Raw genomic sequence first — 22,688 nt, forward strand, 5'->3', positions numbered from 1 at the left:
TATTTTGTCAGCATTCACTTCTAACACTTCCAGACCATTTTTCCAACTCCACCTTATTACCATCCCCTGAAAGAGAAGGAAATGGAAAGCTCAGAAGAGCAGAGATGGTAGCTCCATCCAGGAGCATAATCACAACTATCATCTTACACCATACTAATTACTTTCCTTCACCCCAAGCTTCCACTCATTTCAACACAGAATCACAGAATCGTCTAGGTTGGAAGAGACCTCCAAGATCCCCTAGTCCAACCTCTGACCTAACACTAACAAGTCCTTCACTAAACCATATCACTAAGGGCTACATCTAAACGTCTCTTAAAGACCTCCAGGGATGGTGACTCAACCACTTCCCTGGGCAGTCCATTCCAATGCCTAACAACCCTTTCAGTAAAGAAGTTCTTCCTAATATCCAAACTAAACACGTAACGGTTTATCAAGCTACCTTCCTCCTGCCATGAAAAGAATGCTAAGTGATCAATACTAAATCAGGGAAAAAGCTGACAATACTGTGAAAACATTACACTACTTGCTTGTAAGCAAGAAAGCTTACAAGCCTTACCTACTGAGCTTATAAGAAAGAAAAAAAATGTGCATTCTTACTTGAGCAGGTTTCAGTCAGGAGTCATACTGCAACTTGCTTCTGATAGAAAGTATTATTAATGTAATAATAATAGACAACTGTTTGGAAGGCAAAGAACGGGGTATCAAAACAGCTGAAGTAAGAAGATCCTATAAGGCTGTGGCACCTTTATGAGGTTAACTCACGAGCCCAGCCACAAGCTGTTAAGTTTATTCCAAATCCCTCTTCTTCAACTCTACTGTTACCAAGTGTAAGGAATTCATTATCAAAATATACCTCCTATAACAAACATAGTAAAGAAAGGGTTCCAAATGTTTACAACCAAACAAGTTTTGTATCTTTTGGAATAAAAGTGAAAGCTAAACTAAAGGAAATGACAGGAAGAAAGGATAAAAAAATAAATTTGTTATATTACAGTCAACTAATACCTCACCTGAAGGTGACAATTACTTAAGAGCAATAAAAATAGAGAACTGCCTATTTTTCTTGGCAAAACACCTGTTCTGAAGTTTGGAAAAAGGTCACTTGCAGCTGGGCTCTTTCCTCTGACAACTGCTTGGGCAAGGCAAACCTCTGCAAGCACCCTTTGCTTACAAGCACCACAAACCTCCTCGCGCTGCCAGCTTCCCCAGAACAGCTTTAATCACCGAAGTGAGGGGTGCCGTGGAGGATCTGACTGCCCCATACCGCTGCACACCAGGACACGTGCTCACTGAGGAAGCCGGCTTCTTATTGCCAAGGGCGAGCCCGAAACGAATCCTGCATGTTCCCTGCCTGTGGAAAAAGGACTACTTGGCAATAGCAGGCATTTCAATCAGGCGACTTCTTTATTGCGGGGTTAGCCCGTTTGAGGATCTTTTCTTCCTTTCTTCCTCGCCACGGGAAGCTGTCACCTAAATTATTCTATTTGTAGTTGTGCAAACAGTCGTTAATTATAAATCCAGCTATCAATGCAGAAAGGTGACAGCATGCCAGCGCCTGAAGCAGTGCTGTCTGCTTGAACACAGGCTGCAGTGGCTGCAATTATGCTAACAAGTCAGGAAAGAGGAGGAAACATCTCCCTTGAGCATCTCTTCTCACAAGCAAACAGAATAGAAACACCTTACTCCCAAATTAAATAACAGGTCCTAAAACGGTTAGGTGCCAGGAAAAAAATAGGTATGGCTGATCCAGATGCAAAGGAAGAGAAAGATCTTAAAAAAGAAAAAAAAAGTCAACAGCAACAATATAGGAGATAAAAAATAGAAGGCTTTCACATCCGAGGAATGCTGACCTTGTAACTGTTTCTTCCCTACTGAAATGCTTTTTTACTAGCTGGGACAACTGCCATGGTTTCCCCTTTCAAAAAAAAGAAAGAAGAAAAAAGAAAAAGAGTGTCCAAGAGCAACAGCATAACTCAGGGGTTAAGGGAGAAGAAGTTATTCTAAAACAGGCTTATGAAGTAAACTCATATACACGTACTAGGTTCTGGTTGCAAAGTTAAGCATTCCAAGCAGTACCCAAAATTTGTTATCCAAGCTCAACCCAAATCATAACCAAGCCAAGCAGTCCCTACATTTAATTTCACATGCAAGTATGTGACAGAAGAGCACAAAAGATTATTGAATATTTAAGTCTATTTTTCCCATAAAGCAGCCTACAGGACTTGTTACCTCCAGTAAGAGACAATGAAGTTCCATTCTGAAAGCCGGGTCTAAATTTTCACGTTTTCTGACGTACTACACACATTTCATTTCTTATATACAAAGATACCACCACGCTAACATAGATCTTAAGAGTATTTCCTGAGCCATTTCCTGAGCAGAATTTCCTTGGCAAAATTCGAAAGCCCAGCCAGCACACTGCTACAGGGAAAGTCAGAAGCGTACTTCGACTGTTGAATGATTTCTGCAATGAGCTGCTGGGGCGAAACCAAAACGCCTTGCTTCAGGAAGGCAAACCACTAACACCAGCCATTTTGAAAACAGTAGGTTGAAAAGCCAAACACACATAAAAAGGATTTGTTCACCTCAAAGTGTCTTAAAAGTATACATTTTCCCACCATTCACAGCTTTGTCCTAACATGCTCAGTTTGTTCTGTAACAAATATACATTCTGCCATAAAATCCTCTCCATTCAGGCATTCTCCATTTACATAAAGCCAATAGCAAAGCAAAAAAAAATGAGCTTTTGGTAGGACTAATCAATGTTTTCAGATTATATTTGAAATAAGCATTTTTAAACATTGCTTTAATAGCATGTTATCTATCAGGCAAAATCCTCTGAGAGGCAGCCTGAGAGCTCTTTCCTCATCCTGGACTCTGCTCTCATATAAATCAGAACAACAGACCATCAGTATTGTACCTGTTTCTCTAATACAGAAAACCAATGTCAGCTCCCTTAAAAGTACCATTGAGTAGCGGTAAAGGTTTGTGCTGGTGGATTAATTTATTTCCCCCATTTATTTTCAGCAGAACAAAATGCACGCTATTAATAAGATAGATGTTATTTTCATAGTATTAAGCTGCCACCAATATGTTAGAAAAAACATGGCTATACATGACCTAGGCTACAGAATCACAGAACGGTCTAATTTGGAAGGGAGCTCCAGAGATCATCTGGTCCAACTGTTCTTGAAAGCAGGACTTTAAATTAGGTTTTCCCAAGTCCCACCAAGTCAAATCTTGAATATTTCCACAGCAAGAGAGACTCCACCACTTGTGCAGGCAACTTATGCCACCATTTAACGGTTCAAGGCAAAGATTTTTTTTCTTCGTATATCCAGGCAATAAGTAGTTTAGTTCGCTAAGAATTTCACCCTTAAATTTCAACATACTACCCTAATATATCATATTATCCGATAGCATAGGCTAAGTTTGAAGTGAGGACTGTGAAACCTTTATACTGCAGGAATTAAGTTTGCAGATGACACCAAGCTAAGTGCGTGTGTCGATCTGCTCGAGGGCAGGAAGGCTCTGCAGGAGGATCTGCATAGGCTGGAGCGATGGGCTGAGGTCAACTGCATGAAGTTCAACAAGGCCAAGTGCCGGGTCCTGCACCTGGGCTGCAACAACCCCAAGCAGAGCTACAGGCTGGGAGATGAGTGGCTGGAAAGCTGCCTGGCCGAGAAGGACCTGGGAGTATTGGTGGATAGTCGGCTGAATATGAGCCAGCAGTGTGCCCAGGTGGCCAAGAAGGCCAACGGCATCCTGGCCTGTATAAGAAGCAGTGTGGCCAGCAGGTCGAGGGAAGTGATTGTGCCCCTGTACTCGGCTCTGGTGAGGCCGCACCTCGAGTACTGTGTTCAGTTTTGGGCCCCTCGCTACAGGAAGGACATGGACGTGCTCGAGCGAGTCCAGAGAAGGGCGACCAAGCTGGTGAGGGGTCTGGAGAACAAGTCTTACGAGGAGCGGCTGAGGGAGCTGGGCTTGTTCAGCCTGGAGAAGAGGAGGCTCAGGGGCGACCTCATCGCTCTCTACAGTTACCTGAAAGGAGGCTGTAGAGAGGTGGGGGTTGGTCTATTCTCCCACATGCCTGGTGACAGGACGAGGGGGAATGGGCTAAAGTTGCGACAGGGGAGTTTTAGGTTGGATGTTAGGAAGTACTTCTTTACCGAAAGGGTTATTAAGCATTGGAACGGGCTGCCCAGGGAGGTGGTGGAGTCACCATCCCTGGAGGTCTTTAAAAGACGTTTAGATGTAGAGCTTGGGGATATGGTTTAGTGGAGTACTTAGTGTTAGGTCGGAGGTTGGACTCGATGATCTTGAGGTCTCTTCCAACCTAGAAAAATCTGTGAATCTGTGAATCTGTGAATCTGTGAATTACCCAACACTGGACAAGCATCAGGTCTTAACATTAGCAACACAGCCGGCACAGACAGGTATTAGAAGTTAAGGTCTACAGAATGCTTACTCCAAGCAACTACAGTTGACAATGCACGCATTTCATAAATGTCTTTTTTCTTATGTATATTAAGGAAGAGTTCCAAAGTTAGCAGAATCACAAACTCACCTCATGGCATACACAAGAGGTGTAACATACAAACGCTATGCTATGGATGCCGTGACCTACAAGGCTTGTTTTTAACCTCTTCTAACAGCTGGGAACAAGCTAACTGGTCTTCACTTTTAAAAATTAAAAAAAAAAACAACGGAAAGACAAAAGCAACCCATCTTCACAAACCAAGCTAGCACGACACAACGGAACATAGATGATAGTTCCTGAACAGACACGCATCTGAATGCAATGGGAACGAGCTGGTCCATGTACAATGCAACTGGCCCCAGTCCTCAAGTCTTTGAGTTCCACATACATTTCAGCACTGCCAGGCCTCTCTTTTCTTGCCCAGCCTTTAGTTAAAGGATGCAAAGAGACGAAACAGAAGTAGTGGTTGAAACCAAGTCAAGCACCTGCTCCCTTGTTACCCCATGGCACAACTGTATATAAACCTGCCGAGTCCCACAGTGCAGCCCTTCCCTTAGGGCAGGCACTAACCCGACAACCTCTTCTATACTTCAGTTTTTCATATAGTCTATAACTTAATATCTTTAGGACATATGCTTTTTTTTTTTTTTTTTTTTTTAATAAAACGTTGAAACTAACCAACAGACCCAGAGATGAAGAGAGTAGGGATCAACCACCAGCATGTTCTTCAGACAACCAAATAGATTCAGGAGCTGAAAATTCATTTGATCCAACACTGTTTGGGGTCACCTGAGAGCACATGAAAAATTGAAAGTACTGAAGAAACTGAAGCTTTCACCTCACTCACTGGACATCAACTGCCCAAAGGGACCTCAGTGGACGGAAAGGAAGAGACCAGTAAAGCTAGGCTCATTGTGCCATCCGACCTTACCTGCTGGGCTGCCTTGCAGCCACTGTCTGAGCAATCCAGTAAAACCAGCTTTTTTATTTCCTGCGATAGGAGTTCAGCCCTGCCTCTGACCGCAGACCACGCAGTTGCGAAGTTGGTTGGCCAGTGACTGCTTGTGCACAGAAAGTCTTTAGGACATGCACATTGGTTTGGGTTTAGAGGTAAGTTTGGCTAAATGAAGAAATGGGACGGAGCCAAGTTTGGCATTTAAGTTAATGTTTTCTGTTTGCAAATGTTGGAAGGGAAAGACAGGGGACACAAAAGAGATATTTTGCCTTTGATAACGGAGGTGTTAAAAGCTGTAATGTTGGGCACTTGGTAGACTCCAAGAAACACGCCGACTTCTCTTTTCCACACCAGCTTAACAAAGCTTAGATCTGTCTTCGGCTGCTTTCTTCAACACCCAAAAGAGAAATTTTAAACAAGCTTTCTTATGCTGGGTAAGATGTCCTTGGTAAATAGAAAAGCAAAAAACAAATCAGAACAAAAAAAACCCACAAACAACAACAAAAAAAAACACACAGATGACCCTAGCATAAAACATGGCACTATCCTAAGCAAGTCAAACACAGAGCACGCACTAGTTAACAAGTAACAGAGTTTGTAACTGATAGCAGTAACAAAACCTCTTGTTCTTCAGAATACCTGATGATAGAGCTAACTTTAGACTGGACTTTATTAGATTTTAAAGGCTCATTTATTAAGCCCTCAATTCATTCATTAATCCCAGAAGACGTTGACGGGTTTTATCCATCAAAATTCCTTTTATGAAGGAGTCTGACTCCTCACTCATAATCTAAAAAAATATGTGACACAATACAAATAAGTTTCATTTCCTATATACTTCCTGCTCAGCGACTGTTTTGCTCCAACAGGATTTTTTTATTATTATTTGTATCGTTTACGAATTCAGAATCAAGAATTCAATATAAGTAACAGCAACTTATTCTAGTGACAAACCGCATTTACTACTTGTCCTATTCTGAATATATCTAGTTTCATGTTCCATTGCATTACCACAAAACCTGAGGTTGCTCCAAAGTCAAGTATACCAAACTACTCCTTTTCTAAACAGGTGACACTTTTACCGTAAAACTAAGCATACTGCTGCTAACAAAAGACCTGAAGCCAATATACTCAATTGAATAGAAATTAACACTTCATAAACAGAATTTATCAGTTTACCATGTTTTAAATAACTTGGTAATTGTGTTCTGTTCATATTGATAAGAAATAACTTGAATTTCACATTATAAAACAGAGTTAAGTTTACTACTTCCATCACTTCAATATGCAAGAAATTTACAACTAATAAAAGAAAAAAACACACCAACTGCCCCAATAAAAGAGGCAGAAATCTGTTTCAGTGGTCAGGACACCGTGAGAAACCCTAACACTGCTTCCAGCACTTTTGCTCTACACTCAGATAACAAAACAAGAAATCCTTGGAAAGAGATTACAAACTTTTCAGAAAACTCACTCTAAAAACCTGGCTAGAAAAAGAAAAACAGTTCTCTCATCTTTACTTAGGGAAATAGAAATTACGTGTGTACCTTCACTTTCACATTATGGAGCATATTGACAGAGAACTAAATCTCTAAGGAGATGGGGGAAAAAAGCATTCAAAGCACTGTATGCTTGATACAACAGGTGAAGCTGGTATCAAAAGGATAATTTCACAACACACAGCCATCCTTACATTAAGGGCATAGATAGTTCACTACAAAGCAAAGGTCCTATGCAGAATGCAAATGTACATTCGTGAATAGCTCTGTGTGTGTGTGTTATCGTATAATAATGCTCCATAAAAGCACCCGCTGTTAATAGAAGTAGCCTGCGATCAATAAATTTGGAGCAGGGCCTTTGCTCCACATTGTGAAAGCACATGATGTCAAAAGGCTGCGCGTTAACCGGTTCCATTATTAAACACTATTATATCGCTTCCTACTTACTAAAAAAAAAAAAAAAAACACGTGTTCCCTATAATCCTGGAGCCCTATCAGTTCTCAGGTGCCAAGCCACCAGCTTGCTTCAGATAGCTATCTTTTTCCCAGGTGTGCATTTTCAATATGAATATGAAAGATGCCACCAAAGTTGAAGAATAAACTTAAAATCCACCGAAGTTAGTGAACAGGAAGCTGCAATTAAGACAGCTACACAAGTATTGCTGCCGACTTCTGAAACCTGTCGTGGATTTTTGGTCTCTTGCCACATCAGTAGTGCACCCCGACTGGCACGGTCCCACAGGCTTGCTCTCAGCTTATGAAGATTTCTGGCAACTACTTCAAAGAACAACTGTGTTACTAAAGTCAAACAAATCTAAAAGCAAGAAGTATCTGTTGCTAAAGTTGTTTTTCTTAAAAAAAAAAAAAAAAAAAAAAAAAACAGCAAAAGAAAATATTCTGCCGTGGCTCCAAATTAAAAAAATACCCTTATGTTCAGCCCTATTAAAAGTCTCTGTTAATTTAATATACATGGTATATGTATCACAAGCATTTTCACAGGTGAATACTTGCCCAGTGTTAACAAATCTGAATTACATCAGTGACACCTCAAATCACTTATCATTTCTGGACTAAGATGGAAAGTATTGATTTTCTTCCTCCACCATACAGCTGCTCCCATAATTATAAACTGTAATAAAAACTATTTATACAGATGTAGAAATAGAAGCCAACTACACAGACATCCTACATTTGACATAAAAACACTAAGCTTAAGAAAAACATGCCTACCTCTGTGATCAGCCTAAGCTGTATCGTTCTACTATGAAAAAAGAGTTTAGGTTCTTAACTAGATGGTCAAACGGACACATCAGTGAAATCTTAGCAATGTTTTCCAGATGTCGTTATCAGACATTATCATTATATAATCAACAGATTATACTTACAGAAACATTTTGAAGGGAAAAAAGTTTGTGTTCCTCAATAAAATAGGGTCATTCTATAAAAGGACTCCACGTAGCCATGGCCTCTTTTCAAACATATCCTTAATAACGTGCAAGATCATTCCAAAAGTGGTTTATGCTCTACTTAAACTGAAGTTGATCAATAAGTTTCTGCCAAGCTGAGTCTGTGGCACTATTTTTTACCAGGTTTCTGAGAATTCCATAGTTAAAGGTGGCAATGTGTAAAACAGATCAAATTCCAGCAGGGCGTAACACATCACTCATGTTAACAGAAGGACAGTTCTAATCATCACATCACTTGATGGAAAAACCGAGAGAATCTAGATTTAATATTGAGTTAATAATAACCAAGGGTGGAAATCATAAGATCAAACAAAGGTAGTCTAGAGACCCCCACATGAAAGAGCAAACTATCAGAGTTTGAGAACTTGATCTCCTGAAAACCCAAGGGTCTCCTGATAATTAGCAAAATCCACCGTCTTTCTAGACCCACAAATAAGAAACCAGGGAGACGATAAAATTTTACCCATACCATAACTATGGAGTTAATCCACAAGCCAGAATGTTAGTCAAAAAATTTTAACAAGCATCAGAGGTGCTGTGATAAAGCTTTCCTGGTGCACATACAGCTAGAATTATGTGTAAAAACTAGAAACCATCCTATCCTACAAACAAGAACATGAAAGCCAACCAAGACGACTTGTGCTCACTGGGTTGCTGCAAAGACTCCTTTCTTTCCTAAAGCAAATATGGACTAACACAGTCGGAAATAATAACGTGGCGATAAGGCAAGCTGTACTTTAGCATGTGCTAGCTGATCTTCAACTTGACCAAAGTACAACCTGCTTTATCGGCAGAGTGGACATTTTGAATATGCTATTTAGAACATTAGCAACACATGCACGAAGATATCCTCTTCCAGACAAACGACTACAGCACTGATGCAATTCCAGCAATCAAAAAAAATTCTTCCAAGTGCTTAACTTCAGGTGCACATCCAAGTTTGCCTTCGAAAGTTGTACCTCTACTTGTACCATCTGAGTTCAAGAGGTGCAGATCTTTCCATCTATAACATGCAAAAATGTAAATAAATAAATGAGGGAAAACATTTTATACTAATGCAGCGATTGAAATAGAAGCTAACCAGATGTTCATCCAATACGTGGGATAAAAATATTGTGCTTAAAAAAAAGAAAAATTAAATTAAAAAGCAAACCCCAGAGATCAGGCTTTTGAACAATTAGGGCTAAGCTCTGGGAGATGTCCAGGATCGAAGGACAGGATCCATATTCACAACTGCAGGCAAAACAGCGCAACTGCTACAGTACAAAACCCCACGCACATGCAAGTCACAGCTCACACTCCCAACTTTGATTCATAAAATGCGTCATTCCACAGAGTGTAACTGCATCCCATAGCTTGCCAGGGAAATAGCCGTGGTTACTCATCGCACTTGGGTGTTACGACCCGCTTGCTTTCCACAGAACCACGCACAGGGCTGAGACCTCGCCTGGGGGTGGAGGGAGAGGGCAGCGGGAAATAGGGAATGAGATGGCAAATTGTAACCCCTCTAATGCTTCCAAGTGCGAAATAAGACATTGTGCAACGTCATACTGAAATACTTTGCTCTTGGATTTCAGTTACCTATAGCTGCTCTTTTACAAAAGTCTTGTTTAGGTTAAAAAGAAATCTCCTGGTTAACAGTGCAAATAACAAATAAGAGACTTAAAAAGGAGGTTTTTGTTCCTTGATAATAAACAAACAAACAAACAAAAAAGTAGCTTTACTTTGTGCACATGGCATGTTTTGCTTGATATTTCTAACACCACTGAGGCATCCAGCCTTTCTTAGTACTACTAGCTTCTGGCAGAGTCACTAAAATTAAAGCTGCTACCAAAGCATTGGAACACTATTTGCCAACTACGAAGGCTGAAGTATTTTATCATTCTACACCAATTTTACTACCTGTCTTTCAGAAAGTGAAAAACAACAATGAAACACTTGAATATTTGTCCACCGAACCATTTCAGAAATAAAGCATTTTAGCTTGTTTGGAAGTTTCTGAACTCAGAGGAAGAGCACGTTGTTTCATATTACACGAAAATAGAAGAGCAAAGGAGAGTTAGAACCACTTTCTGTACATCCAATTTTGTCTTGCAGAAAACTTAACATACTGATTTTTCACTTCCATGAAACACCTTCAAACCTCTTGTAAAACTTTCTGCCCACTTTGATAATACATGTACAGAGATGAATTAACAAGATTCTTCTGAGGAAAGGCTGAGAGAGCTGGGCTTACTATCTTAATACCAAACAGTATTGATTAAGAATGATTATCTATCCAGCTTTATAATGTACAGACCACCAACTTAAATTATGACGATAAAAGCTGATTGTTGATAAAGATGATAGAAAGTAGGTGGCTGTGTCAACAGTAAACTACATTACCCCTTGAAACATACTTAATCGATCCACACAAGCAGACCTATGACATACTACTTTGGCTGTATTTCTACTCTTTGATTTAAGGAATAATATCTGTCATGCTTTTGGCAAAGCAGCACCTTTCAAACTGTCCTGAATTCCTTCTACTAGTAAACTGGTGATAACCGTTTAGCTTGAAGAGCTCCTCCAAATTCCAGGTTCTCAAAAAGTTTCCTCAGCAGAGCTTTTAGTCATACTTCACAGCCTGGGATGCTCTCTCTCTTTAAAATATGCTATTGTAAGCTCTTGTATGAAATCTAAATTTACCAAGAGAGGGAAATGATTAAATGATAGCCAACATGCGATATTAACGTATATCTGCACCACACATAAGTTTTGTTGTTTCTTGTGGCCTGTAAAACTCCACTACATGTCTACTGTTCTTTAATCTTCCTATTGAAGAGAGATTTGGGGAATGGGATCAGGGGGAACCTAATCACAGGAATGATCAGATCAGCCCAGTCCTTCTGATCTTCATTTCAAACAGGATAGGATAACTATGGCTGGCTTCAGACTGCAGAGATCCACCACGCTCCTCATTCAGTGCTATGCTCTCCTGTTAAACCAACAGTGAAGACTCTTTTACAGGACTGTATTTGATAAAATGGAGGTGTTGCTACCAGACATGAAGCGTGAAGATACAAGATAGCAAGGCCGTGCACGAACAGAAGAATGTCCTAGAACTATGGACACACGCTAACGAAAGCCTGAAGAACTGTCAGAGCGGTGAACAGCACAGATACTATCCACCTCTTTTCCAATTTTTTTCTGGAATGCTTTAAAAATACCTCATGTCTCACTGAGGAGTGCCAAATGGAGAACTTGCATTCCAAATATATGCCCAGAACTCAGATTCTGCATAGACTTCTTAAACTTGTAAGCCAAAAGCACGTGGGACACAGGATGAAAAGAAGATCAGCAGCGCACTGAGTGCTTGCAGCATCACAGAGAATCGCAGAATGACTGAGGTTGACAGGGACCTCTGGAGACACCTGGTCCAATGCCCTTCCTCAAGCAGGGCCACCTAGAGCCAGTTGACCAGAACCATGTCCAGGTGGCTTCCGAACATCTCCGACGAGGAGACTCCACAACTTCTCTGGGCAACCTGTGCCAGTGCTCTGACACCCGCACAGCAAAGTGCTTCCTCACCTTCAGAGGGAACCTCCTGCGTCCCCATTTGTGCCCGTTGCCTCTTGTCCTGAGGGTGGGCACCACTGAAAGCAGCATGGCTCCACCTTCATTGCACCCTCCCTTCACATGTTTATAGCCATTGAGGAGATTCCCTCCAAATCTCCTCTTTCACAGGCTAAATGGTCCCAGCTCTCTTGGCCCTTCCTCACAGGAGAAGTCCTCCAGGCCCTTCAACAGCTCTGTGGCCCTACCGTGGCCTCTCCATGTCCATGTCTCTGCTGTACTGGGGGCCCAGAACTGGACACCATACTCCAGGTGTGGCCTCATCAATGCTAAGTAAGGGTTTTAACTTCTTCTTCAATCTCCCTGGTCCAGCAGACAGGAACCCTTTGTTTCTATTACTCATTTGCAATGTTCAGAAATCTAAAACATAAAAACGAGCATATATGCGTGACCAGGCTTCTGCAGAGCTCAAGCCACTGAATTAGGTAAAGAAGCACCCCCATTTTCCTCATGGAGACGACTCTTCAAGATTTTGAATGCAGTTTGCCAACAGGTAGAAAGTAAAACTAAAACCAGAAAGCTTCATAAAGCGAGCTATTGGAGGATGTTTCATCTACTATCTGATTTCCTATCGTTTTGTGAAATACTCTGTGTGCAAGGATATGAAAGGAGGGAAGAAAGAAATTGAATACAAAGTCCTATACAGGACACATGACTGAGTTTCATATTACAACACTAATAATAGAAGTAAGAACTCCCTGTAAGGTTCAGTACATGCTGATATGAAGCCAACAGTATCTTAGGGTATGGGGAGATTAAATTATCTCAAGATAAGTCAGGATGAAACTTGCAGCACATCTGTTACTCCACTCCAATGCCTCTGCGCCTGCTCCTTCCCCTCAGCAGACACCTCAACAGAAAAGATTAACCTACCTCTCATTAATTCCCACTTGTCATGAGTTAAGTCTGTACACACCTTCTGATTTTTTTAGGCCTTGATAAGAAGAAACACCACAGCTAATGAAAAGCATCCAAATCCAAAACAAAACTGCAGGCAGTGTTTCTGGCTGATGCTGACACTTCCACGTAGCTTGGATTAGGCTGCCTAAGCCCTGCCTTTCCTGTGGGCTTAAGACACAACCCCAGTTCAGAATTATCTGTTGATTAATTCAGGTAGCTTCCTACTGACATGAGAAATGTTCCATGCTCTAGCCCAAGGCTGCCAATGCACCCATCACTGGCCAACACTCCAGAGCTACAGATTTTCGTCACAAGTTAGGCAACTGCAAACTGGATGCTCTAGTGCTCATCGCTGTTGTGCCAAAGCCCCTTTTATCAGCTGACCAGATGCACTTAACACAGTGGAGTGAAACATACACATATCTGCTGGCAGCCTGTGTGCGGGAGTATAAAGAGAAACCCCTACTACAAAATAACACCAACACACTGAAGAATTAAAATAAATTACAGCGTAGCACGCTAGCTGCTGTAGTTCTATGCAAGTAACTGGACATTGTACTCTCTTACTGCTCCATTTTAGTGCAAACTTTTCAGTAGATGACCATATCTCTTGCCCAGTCCTCGCCTGCGAAGCTGTGAAGCTCACAGAATTTTCTTCATTCCAGAAAACATGCTGCAAGGTTCCTACAAAACTCACAACAGGCACTTCAAATAGCAAAGCTGATAACTGCATATACTGGGTCCTCCTCACCCATTAATGTTCCATTTCCTTTTAACTTCTTGATATGTAATGAATAAATAGTCCTACGTGTCTATGCCAGCATAGCAAACATCATTTGTGAACACACAGAATGACAAAAGAGAAGAGTTGCTCACCATACCTGCATTTGGTCCACCTTGCAGAATTTAACATTCACGGCTTCTGTACACAACCCTTGCACCATTGTGCCTACGTAAGGTTGCTCTTTTAGTGTCTGTGCAAAGCTGTTTACCCATCAATACAGAAAGTAGGTCATAGCTTAGAAACGTACAGACAACTGTTTCTCCTACAGTTTTGATTATTAAGAAAAACCATCGAAGATCTTCAGAAATTATCTGCTGTTTCAGATCACTGGAGTGGATGAAAACAAGATCTACCACGTGGCAAGTAACGAACACATGGAAAGGGATGTTACCACCACACTAGCTGTTTTGTTATCATCTTTAGCAGTAAGCATCGTTACTGACTCACCAATAAAACACACCGATAATATACGAAGCTTCCTGTATATGCTGTAAAATTACAAATAACTGTAGTCTTATGCCAGTCTTAATTTGCACTAAAAGTATTTTGGAGGCTTAGGGGCAGAGTAATTACTGTGAAGTACAACATATCACTGTGATATTACCCAAAATTTCAATTCTGAAACCATGAGCCCAGTCTCAGAATGCGTATAAAACGTGATAAAGGACACGTAATAAACGCGAGTTATATCACAGGGAGAGATGACAAGTGTTAAGAGTTTCTCCAGGAAACTGTTGCCAGCAATATTCCAGCACTTTATGAAACAAAATTAATCTTATCCAAGCCACTTGTTTCTTCAAATGAGCTCCCGTTAAGCGTGTTTAGAAATACCAGGAGCACTGAGTTTTCTTTTTAAGAACTAAAAAGCAGAGACACGTTCAATGCTTGTCACCTGCCCATCAAGCCCTTCTTGCCACACGACAGCGCCAGAGGATGTCAGCAATATAAAAAATTTAGTATTTGTGTTTCGGTAGCGAGTTTTTCCAGATACGGTGATTAAGCAAACCTTTCCTCTAACGGTTCCCTTTAGGATCAAAACCACCCAGGTAATAAGGATAATTTGCTGCTTCTACTGATCGGTGCCGGATTACTTTTTTTTTTTTCCCAAGCGCAGCTCCGCTCCAGAGCGAGTGCAAAGGCACAGTTACTCTCCGCAAAAAGATTAAGTTACTTGCACATAACTTTTCTCCCCAAGAGCAGACCAAATCGGTACTTCCCCAATACCTGCTCCCACCAAGCCGTGCTCAGCGGGCCGAGCAGCAGTCCCCGCACTGTGTCACCGAAGCCACCGCTTTGTCCCGGTCCCCGTCGCACGGGTGTTAGGGCAGTAACACCTCGCACAGAAAAAAAAAATATATAAAGAAGAAAACCCCCCAAAAGCGGCTGCTTTGCACGGCGAGGAGCACCAGAGCCGGCTCCCGAGCCCAGCACCCGCAGCACGCCCCGGGCACGGGCTCCCCGCCGCCGACCCTCGGGCAGGGCAGGGCAGCTCCGGGAGCCGCCGCCGAGCCCCTGCCGGCCCTCGGAGGGGCCGGGGACGCCCGAAGCAGGCAGGAGGGGACAGCGCCCGCCCTGCCCTGCCCTGCCCTGCCCTGCCGGAGGCGCCCCGGCGGCGCCAGCCAGCCCTCCCCGCAGCCCGCCTTCCGCCCGCCCCGCCCGGTACCTGCCGCCCGCCGCCGCCCGGCTCGCTGAGGGGGCGCCGAAGGCCGCCGGTGAGGCCCCCGAGTCCAGGCGAGCAGGTGCGGACAGCCCGGCACCGAGCCTCCGCCGCTGCCACCGCCGCCACCGCCGGCTCCTGCGCGGGGCGGAGCGGGGCGGAGCGGGGCCCGGAGGGGCCCGGGGGGGCCGGGGCGGCCGCCCGCTGCCGCCGCCTAGCGGGAGCAGGGCGGCCCGGCGGCACCGGGTGCTGCTCCTCCGGGGAAGAGGCTTGGGGAAACTTCCAGGCGCTCGCCCTTGCCCTCGTGGCAGGGCTGGGGTGAAGCGATGAGGCACCGCAGAGCTGACCCCAAAATGCGTGTGGCCCCGGCCCTCGCTGTTAACGCACCTGCAGGGTGCTCTGTGCAAGAGGCAGCACCAGAGAAAACCAGCGGTGTGCCAGAGAAAAGCGTTATCTGACTGCCCCTGTACATCCCTGTACTGTTCCAAATTCCAAAATTTCCCTTCCCAGGGTATACATTCACCTGCGATGGAGGTGTGGTTTTCCAAAATGCAACGTAGCTGTTGCAACCTGCTGGCCCTGCGCTGCCCACCCAGCCAGCTGGGGAGACCTCATCAATGTGTATAAATGTCTGAGAGAAGGGTGTTGAGAGGATGGAGCCGGTCTCTTTTCAGTTGTGCCCAGTGACAGGACGAGAAGCAACGGGCACAAACTGAAGCACAGGAGGTTCTGGCTGAATATAAGGGCATTTCTTTACTATGGGGGTGACAGAGCACTGGCACAGGCTGCCCAGAGAGGCTGTGGGGTCTCCTTCTCTGAAGATACACAACACCCGCCTGGATGCCGTCCTGCGCAGTGTGCTCTAGGTGATCCTGCGAGGCAGGGGGGTTGGACTAGATGATCTGCAGAGGTCCCTGCCAGCCTCGGCCATTTGGTGAACCTGTGATTCTGTGATTCCCCTTATGCCGCTTTGCTGGCCAGTTTGGATGAAGAAACTTGAAGGTAGAACACCCCAATGAACTGAAGGCAGGAGAACCGGACCCTAAGCAGGAGTAAATTCATTTGTTAACTCCCTGACATCCCTCTAGGGTGTAAGTGTTCAGCTTGAGAATGGCAGGGTTTGCAAAGAAGCCCATCCCAGACCAGCCCGTTGGGTCAGCATGTTTCCAGCAGAACCTCACGTCTGCCACGGAGGGCTGGAGCCCTCCGGCACTTTGCATGTCGTGGAAGGAAGTTAAACTTCCTTTAAACTGATACTTTGCATATTGCAAACAGGCAAAGTACTTTGTAAACAGTAGTCATCACCTCCTCCTTTAGGGAGAATGCAATAAAATGTTCAATTTAACAGATAAACGCAGTTAACAAGTGGGCAAGGGCCAGGCTGCTGCTCTCCGTAATAAAGGTTACTGCATCTCACCCTCCAAATAGTCCCATGTAAATCTAAGAGCATACATTTAGTGGCATGATAGCTAATACTTTCTGACTAATCATAGTTATAAATTATGATCATGATTAATTATAGAGATGAAATATCTTAAGCATTCAATCTACTTATAAAATACCTGTGTTTTCAGTAGCACTAACACTGTACAGCTAGACAGTTACTTCATTGCAACATCAGAAATTACACTGCTGTACCTGGAAGAAAGTAAATGATCGCAGTCTCCCTGTATGTTAAAACTGCTACCTGTGGTATCAAGTACAGTCAGGCCTACCAGTGAGTAAGAGCATCGCCCACAGGTTTAATGGGAACAAACAACAGCTTTCTATTACACACAATTACTTACGGGTATAAAACTGTTCTTGGAAAGCACGTTCCCAAATTTCTCAGTGGTATGGAAAGGCAGAGAGTCCTATATATATTAAGAGCAAAGACAAGAAGAAGGAATGCAGAAGCTGTGACTTCTGCACACAGGTTGCTGTAGGAGCACTAATGAATTTGTCCCAACAGCAGATGATCTCTACCACCACATGTGATGTCACCTAAGAACAAAATGTCTGTTTCAAGAACACATTTGTCTGTGCATCCTCTATTGTTAAAAAAGTGCTAAATTAGATTAAATTTAATACAAATCCATTACCTGTAGTTCTTTTTCCTACCACACAATCAACAAACGTGGAAATGTTTCTAATTGCATGAAAATCATAGAATCAGAGAATCATTACGGTTGGAAAAGACCTCCAAGATCATCTGGTCCAACCATCCTCCTACCACCAATATCACCCACTAAGCCATGTCCCTAATAACTGCCTAAGATAAAGATTGTCTATTAATTTCACCTCTCACAGCAGAGCCATTATATTCTGTAATTACATAAGCACTGTTTTTTTCAGGATCACCTCCCATTCACTGCATGTCTCAACAGCTGCCTTCGCTGCACGTGTTAACACCTACGAACCGGATGGCTACTCTTTCTGCTGAGCAGCCCACTGAAGATACCTAGGAGACGGTTTTAAAAATCACTCTTCCTGCATGTGTTTATTCTCTGAACACTTATTTAAATAAAAAAACAAAACCTGAATCTCTATTCAGTTTACTCCTGGAAGGAATGGGCCGAGTCACCGATCCAAGGGACAAAGTCCTGCTGCAGTGACTTAGCAGCATCTCCCAGAAGTGCTGTGGCAACAGCAGTTGTGCAGCTACCTGCTGAATGGGGCCAGGGACCTCATACTGATGAAAACTCGGTAAGGAAAAAAATTGTGGGTAGTGTTACTTTTGATTCAAGTTCTCCAGTTAGGTCCACCACATGGCTGCACCTGCATTTGTGGCGATGTGAGGAAAAAAGGTGTAGCGCAGTAAAAAGCTGAGGCAGAAAAGAAGGCTGAGCAGCATAGCTGGGTTATGCCACCTGTCAGAGAGTTCATGAAACCATGGCCTCATTTCACAGCTTAGACTGGCTTTCTTTTCTCAGTGTCAGTAGCTGGGGAAAGTAGAGCAGGAAAAAGTCCTGATCACTGCTGGGGCGTGACTTAGGTGGAAGTGAATCCCAGAGCATGTTTTAAGAGATGTATAAAATGATTCTGCTACATGTAGTATCCAATTTTGGACAACCTAAAGGGGAAGAAATAAGAGTAAGTTATTTAGAAAGAAGGCTAGTGAGGAAAAATTAAAGATCTGGACAGGATAGGGATGGGCACAAGAAAACAAAACAACTGTCTTTGGTTATCTACAGCACATGAGCAGGGCACTGGTACAGTATTCTCCATGACCACTGGGATTGGGATGTAGTGCAAGCAGCTTCATTCACAGCAAAGCAGATTACAATTCCATGTTAGAAGAAGTCTTACTAGATATAAACCAAGCTAGATGGGCAAACGGCAGAACCTCTTTCATGTCATGTTTTACGTACAGCTTAATTAAACATCCTGTATCTAAGGTCTGAGTCTATATTAGAACCAAGTGGAAAAAAAAAAAGGACTGCATGAAGCCTCTTTCAACCCATGTCCATTGTTTGTATGGCCTGTGGAGGCAAAGTCCTTTAGGCTTTAGGCTTGTGTTGTCAAACCCAGGAAGCCTCTCCAGAGTAAGTAAATATATATATATGTTTACAAACATACATACATACACATAGATATAGATTTGCAGAAGCTAATCAGCCAAATTTTAAAGAATTTCCTTTAGATCAGCAAAAGACTCCTTGCTGTCCGAATCATGGTCATGCTAAAGCCTCTCAATAGATACTTACAAAGAGGGGGGTTGTTTGGTTTTAGATAATAATTCTTTATCCTAACTCTTTTCCTGGAAAAGGCTGTGGCTTACACTTGCTTGAACTCTTCAGCCTAAGGCAAAAGCTCATGATGGGAAACTTCATCCTAAATAATTAAACTCTGGAGTAGCTGTGACTGAAATAGGGTCTTTTTAAGGAAAATGTTAGGTGATCCAAGTTCTGGACATTACGGTCACGTCTGCCTTATAGATACATCTGCAGTATGCATGCACAGGTTAAGCTTCAGTCCGGTCACAGAGGCACTCAGGTTCTAACAGCTGTCCTTATCTCAACTTTAGGAGATACCTTTTGAAGTCTCAATCTTTTCCAAGCATATACACTAACAGTGAGCTTTCCAAAAAAACCTTAAGTGACTTAAGGTAAGTTCCCACAATCGCAAAACGCCAGTTTGAGACAATACAGACTAGCAGTATATATGTAGGCAGGGAGTATTGCTCAGCAATTAGGCAGTAACTCGTCTGGCCAAAGTAATTTACGTGCTTGCCAGGTCTTTGTGGATGTTATCCTGCTCCCTCACTTCAGCTGAGACTGTCAAATGTGCCCGCATTAGCTTACAGGCACATATGAAGCAAGTCATGTTGTGTGCTGATTCATGAACTGTGCATCATGAAAGATTGCCTGAGCAAACAGAAGAGTACGTGAAAACACAGACACTGGGGGTGTACCTACAATGTTTCGCTTAGTCCTAAACAGTGAAAATGTTCCAGACTGTAAAGAAATATATCTCTAAGGGAAACAGTGAAAGCACAATCAACTCAACCATTTAAACTTAAGCAGAACATTGCAGATTAAAATATATTGCTGGGAAATTTCTCTTGGGTGTGCACATACAAAAAAGTAAGTGATCACTTTTATCTCCACTTTATCTGATCAGTAATATGACAAATACGTATTTACATGACTATTAGCCTTTCTGTCGCTGAGAAGTGTACATCTCGAATTATCTTTTTGGCTTGCTATTCCTTTACTCCACCTTATGGCCACTCTGTGATTTCCTGTTACCAGTAATATGTAATTATTCTGAAGACATTGCTTTAACCCGTATATTTTTCTTGCATTCACCTGTAACAGTATTTCCCTACTTCAGGTTATATATTTTTAATCTTAAAAAATTGCAATTCATAGGACAGAAGTGTCAGATAATTTTTGCTTTGTCTAAAATTTGCAAAAGTTTTACATTTGGCAATTAATCATGAAAAGCATATTTAAATGGCTCTTATGTAAACGAATATAGTTTATATATACAGCTGCACCAGAGAAACAATGTAGCCCTATGCTAATTTTCTGTAAAAGGTATTTTGTTTCTTTCAAAATTACCACTCCTTAAAGTACAGCAGGAGCCCATTTTAGGTTCTGTATCATTTTGAATCATTTAGGTTCTTGTATCATTTGAATTTGAGATGGAACATTGCAGAAAGCTGCCTTAATTGAAGTTTGAAAGATACGGGATTGAGCCTTTAGGGAGTGTTGGGCACTTTTCTCGTCATTCTGGTTGATCGATTTGCATGATGTAGGTGGGGAATGTTGTTGATCTGGCTGTCCATTTTAATTTTGGACTAGTCGTGTCAGCTTTAATGTGAAGTACGAGCTCAGCTTTAAAGGGAGGGACAAGTATGTCAGCTTTGGAATAGACACTGTGCCGCAGACCAAAGTAAAACAGCACTATTTACACTCTTTTGAAAAGCCTGATATTTAAGTGAACTCAGAACATTGTAAGCTGCAATACTTTGTCCTTGTTCTCCTGTATTGAATAATTCCCTTCTCTTTATTTGGTTTCCTGGTTCACGTGTATATAAACAAGCTGGATAAATGTCTTTAAACTTAACACAGGTCCCTTTCCTAATTCCTTGGGAAATGCTGCTCTGAATTTAGCAGACAACCAACAAGCCTTAATGAGGAGACTTGATGTGTCCCCTAGAGGGAAAAAAAAAAAACTAAATCTTATTTTAGCATTCTGATTTACATGGCAAAGTATGCCAAACCTAACTTGGGTGCCATCAGATCACCGTGCTTTGCTGCTGCTTGATTTCCCATCAAATCATTCCATTTAAGAGGAGTTGAATCAGTCTCCTAATTTGTTACATGCACATTTACTGTAATAAGGCTTTCTTTAGAAAAGCAAAAGCAAAACAACTCCACACTTGCTATTTTCCTGAGTGCCCAGAGAGTTTAACTGGGCAACTGTTCTTGCTGCATTGCCAGCAATGCTGTTGTGACCATCGTGAAAACCAAAAGCGCCTTCCAACAGATGGCTTATAGACCAACTAATGACACGAGAGTTTCTGTGTTATTTGGCATCCTACATAAACGGCACAAATAGCCTTCCTTTGCCTGTGTTATCATACAGCAGTGTTCATTAATGCTTTCAGAAATGGAAAAAAAATCAGCTCCCTCTTCCCACCCGCTCTCCACCCCCGACAAGGAAACCATATGTTTCAGGAGATTAGTAATAGAGCAGCTTCTTTCGGAGCATCACAAGTAATGGAAAGGAAAAAAAAATCACGTAACTATATTTCTTTTAAGAGGTTGTTAATGAAATGTGCAAATGCCTCAGCGTTTTCCTATTCAGCACATTCCAGTCCAGCAGCACACAGGGTTATCGTGCACCCAAGGGGAGAAGCCCTAAAGAATTAGGTCTAGAGTCTGGGGATCAGAAGGCAAGAGCTTGTCTACATTAATTGATTTCCAGACTAGTATTATAAAAATCTATACAGTGAAAATATTAATGAGGTCCTGTTTTGGAAGGAGAAGTTCTCAGTTTAGCTATAAGCTTTCAGCAACTATGAAGAGTTGTATTCCGGGTATTCAAAGGTGTAAAGCAACTGGAGAGGTTTTCTTGCTACGAGCCATCCAAAGATACCTTGTATTTTTCTGACATGACTGTCTGGCTCTATATGTTGTGACACGCACAAAAAGCAGTCTGTGTCAAAGGACTCAACAGCTGGATGTTGTAGCACTGAACTTCCAGATCCCCACCTCTGGAGTAATACCAGGACTCCCACAGGCAGCTTTTGGGCTGTTTCAATAGAGTACACAGGCGACATTTTCCAGCTCGTGTCATGCTGGAAAGCTGCCAGCACGCTGAACTGAGAATGCTTAGTCAACATATTCAGCAGAGAGATGCCGATGCCAGCGGTGGAAGTGCTACGTACGTGGATACCTGCTAAGTCTCACATCTCAGCCCCAGGTGCTCCAGGGAGGCACCTCTGTCCACTCGGGATGTATTTCCTGGAAGCGTGCCCTTGAACACAAATAGGATTGATGTGCCATACTTCTGGGTTCTAATTAGGTTCACCTATTTCTTGAGTCGTGCTTTCACAGCCCTGCTCGTGCAGATATGAGTGACTGCAGGAGTGCAAATCAAGGTACATAGAGACAGCGTTATCAAAATCAGGCAGTCTGGTTAGCTGCCATGCAAACACTAAGGGTTATAATGCAGGAGTTTTAAATTTAGTCCAAGTCTCACTCTCTCTAATCTTTCTGAAAACCCACATTGTATCTGGCCTTACATGCCTTTCATACTTAACCTGACTTATCGTGGTCTGAAACTCTGTGGGGGCTATTGTCATTCCTTGGATTGCACACATAGAAGAGAAGCATT

At 42.6% G+C, this 22,688-nt stretch overlaps 1 protein-coding gene across 5 annotated transcripts in view; it reads right to left on the reverse strand.

The window, feature by feature from the left end:
* Positions 1 to 22,688, reverse strand: part of PTPN3 (protein tyrosine phosphatase non-receptor type 3) — a 177,032-nt gene that overhangs the window by 121,827 nt on the left and 32,517 nt on the right. The window contains exon 1 of one of the 5 annotated variants that reach the window (XM_048046029.2): positions 15,366 to 15,516. The exons of 3 other annotated variants lie outside the window; for them this stretch is intronic. The gene's annotated coding sequence lies outside the window, so the exon portion shown is untranslated. Of the gene's footprint in view, positions 1 to 14,926; positions 15,051 to 15,365; positions 15,517 to 22,688 lie in introns of those variants that run through there. One more of the 5 variants, XM_013195334.3, reaches the window with a different exon arrangement.

The sequence above is a fragment of the Anser cygnoides genome, chromosome 2 (assembly GCF_040182565.1).
Source record: "Anser cygnoides isolate HZ-2024a breed goose chromosome 2, Taihu_goose_T2T_genome, whole genome shotgun sequence".
NCBI lineage: Eukaryota > Metazoa > Chordata > Aves > Anseriformes > Anatidae > Anser > Anser cygnoides.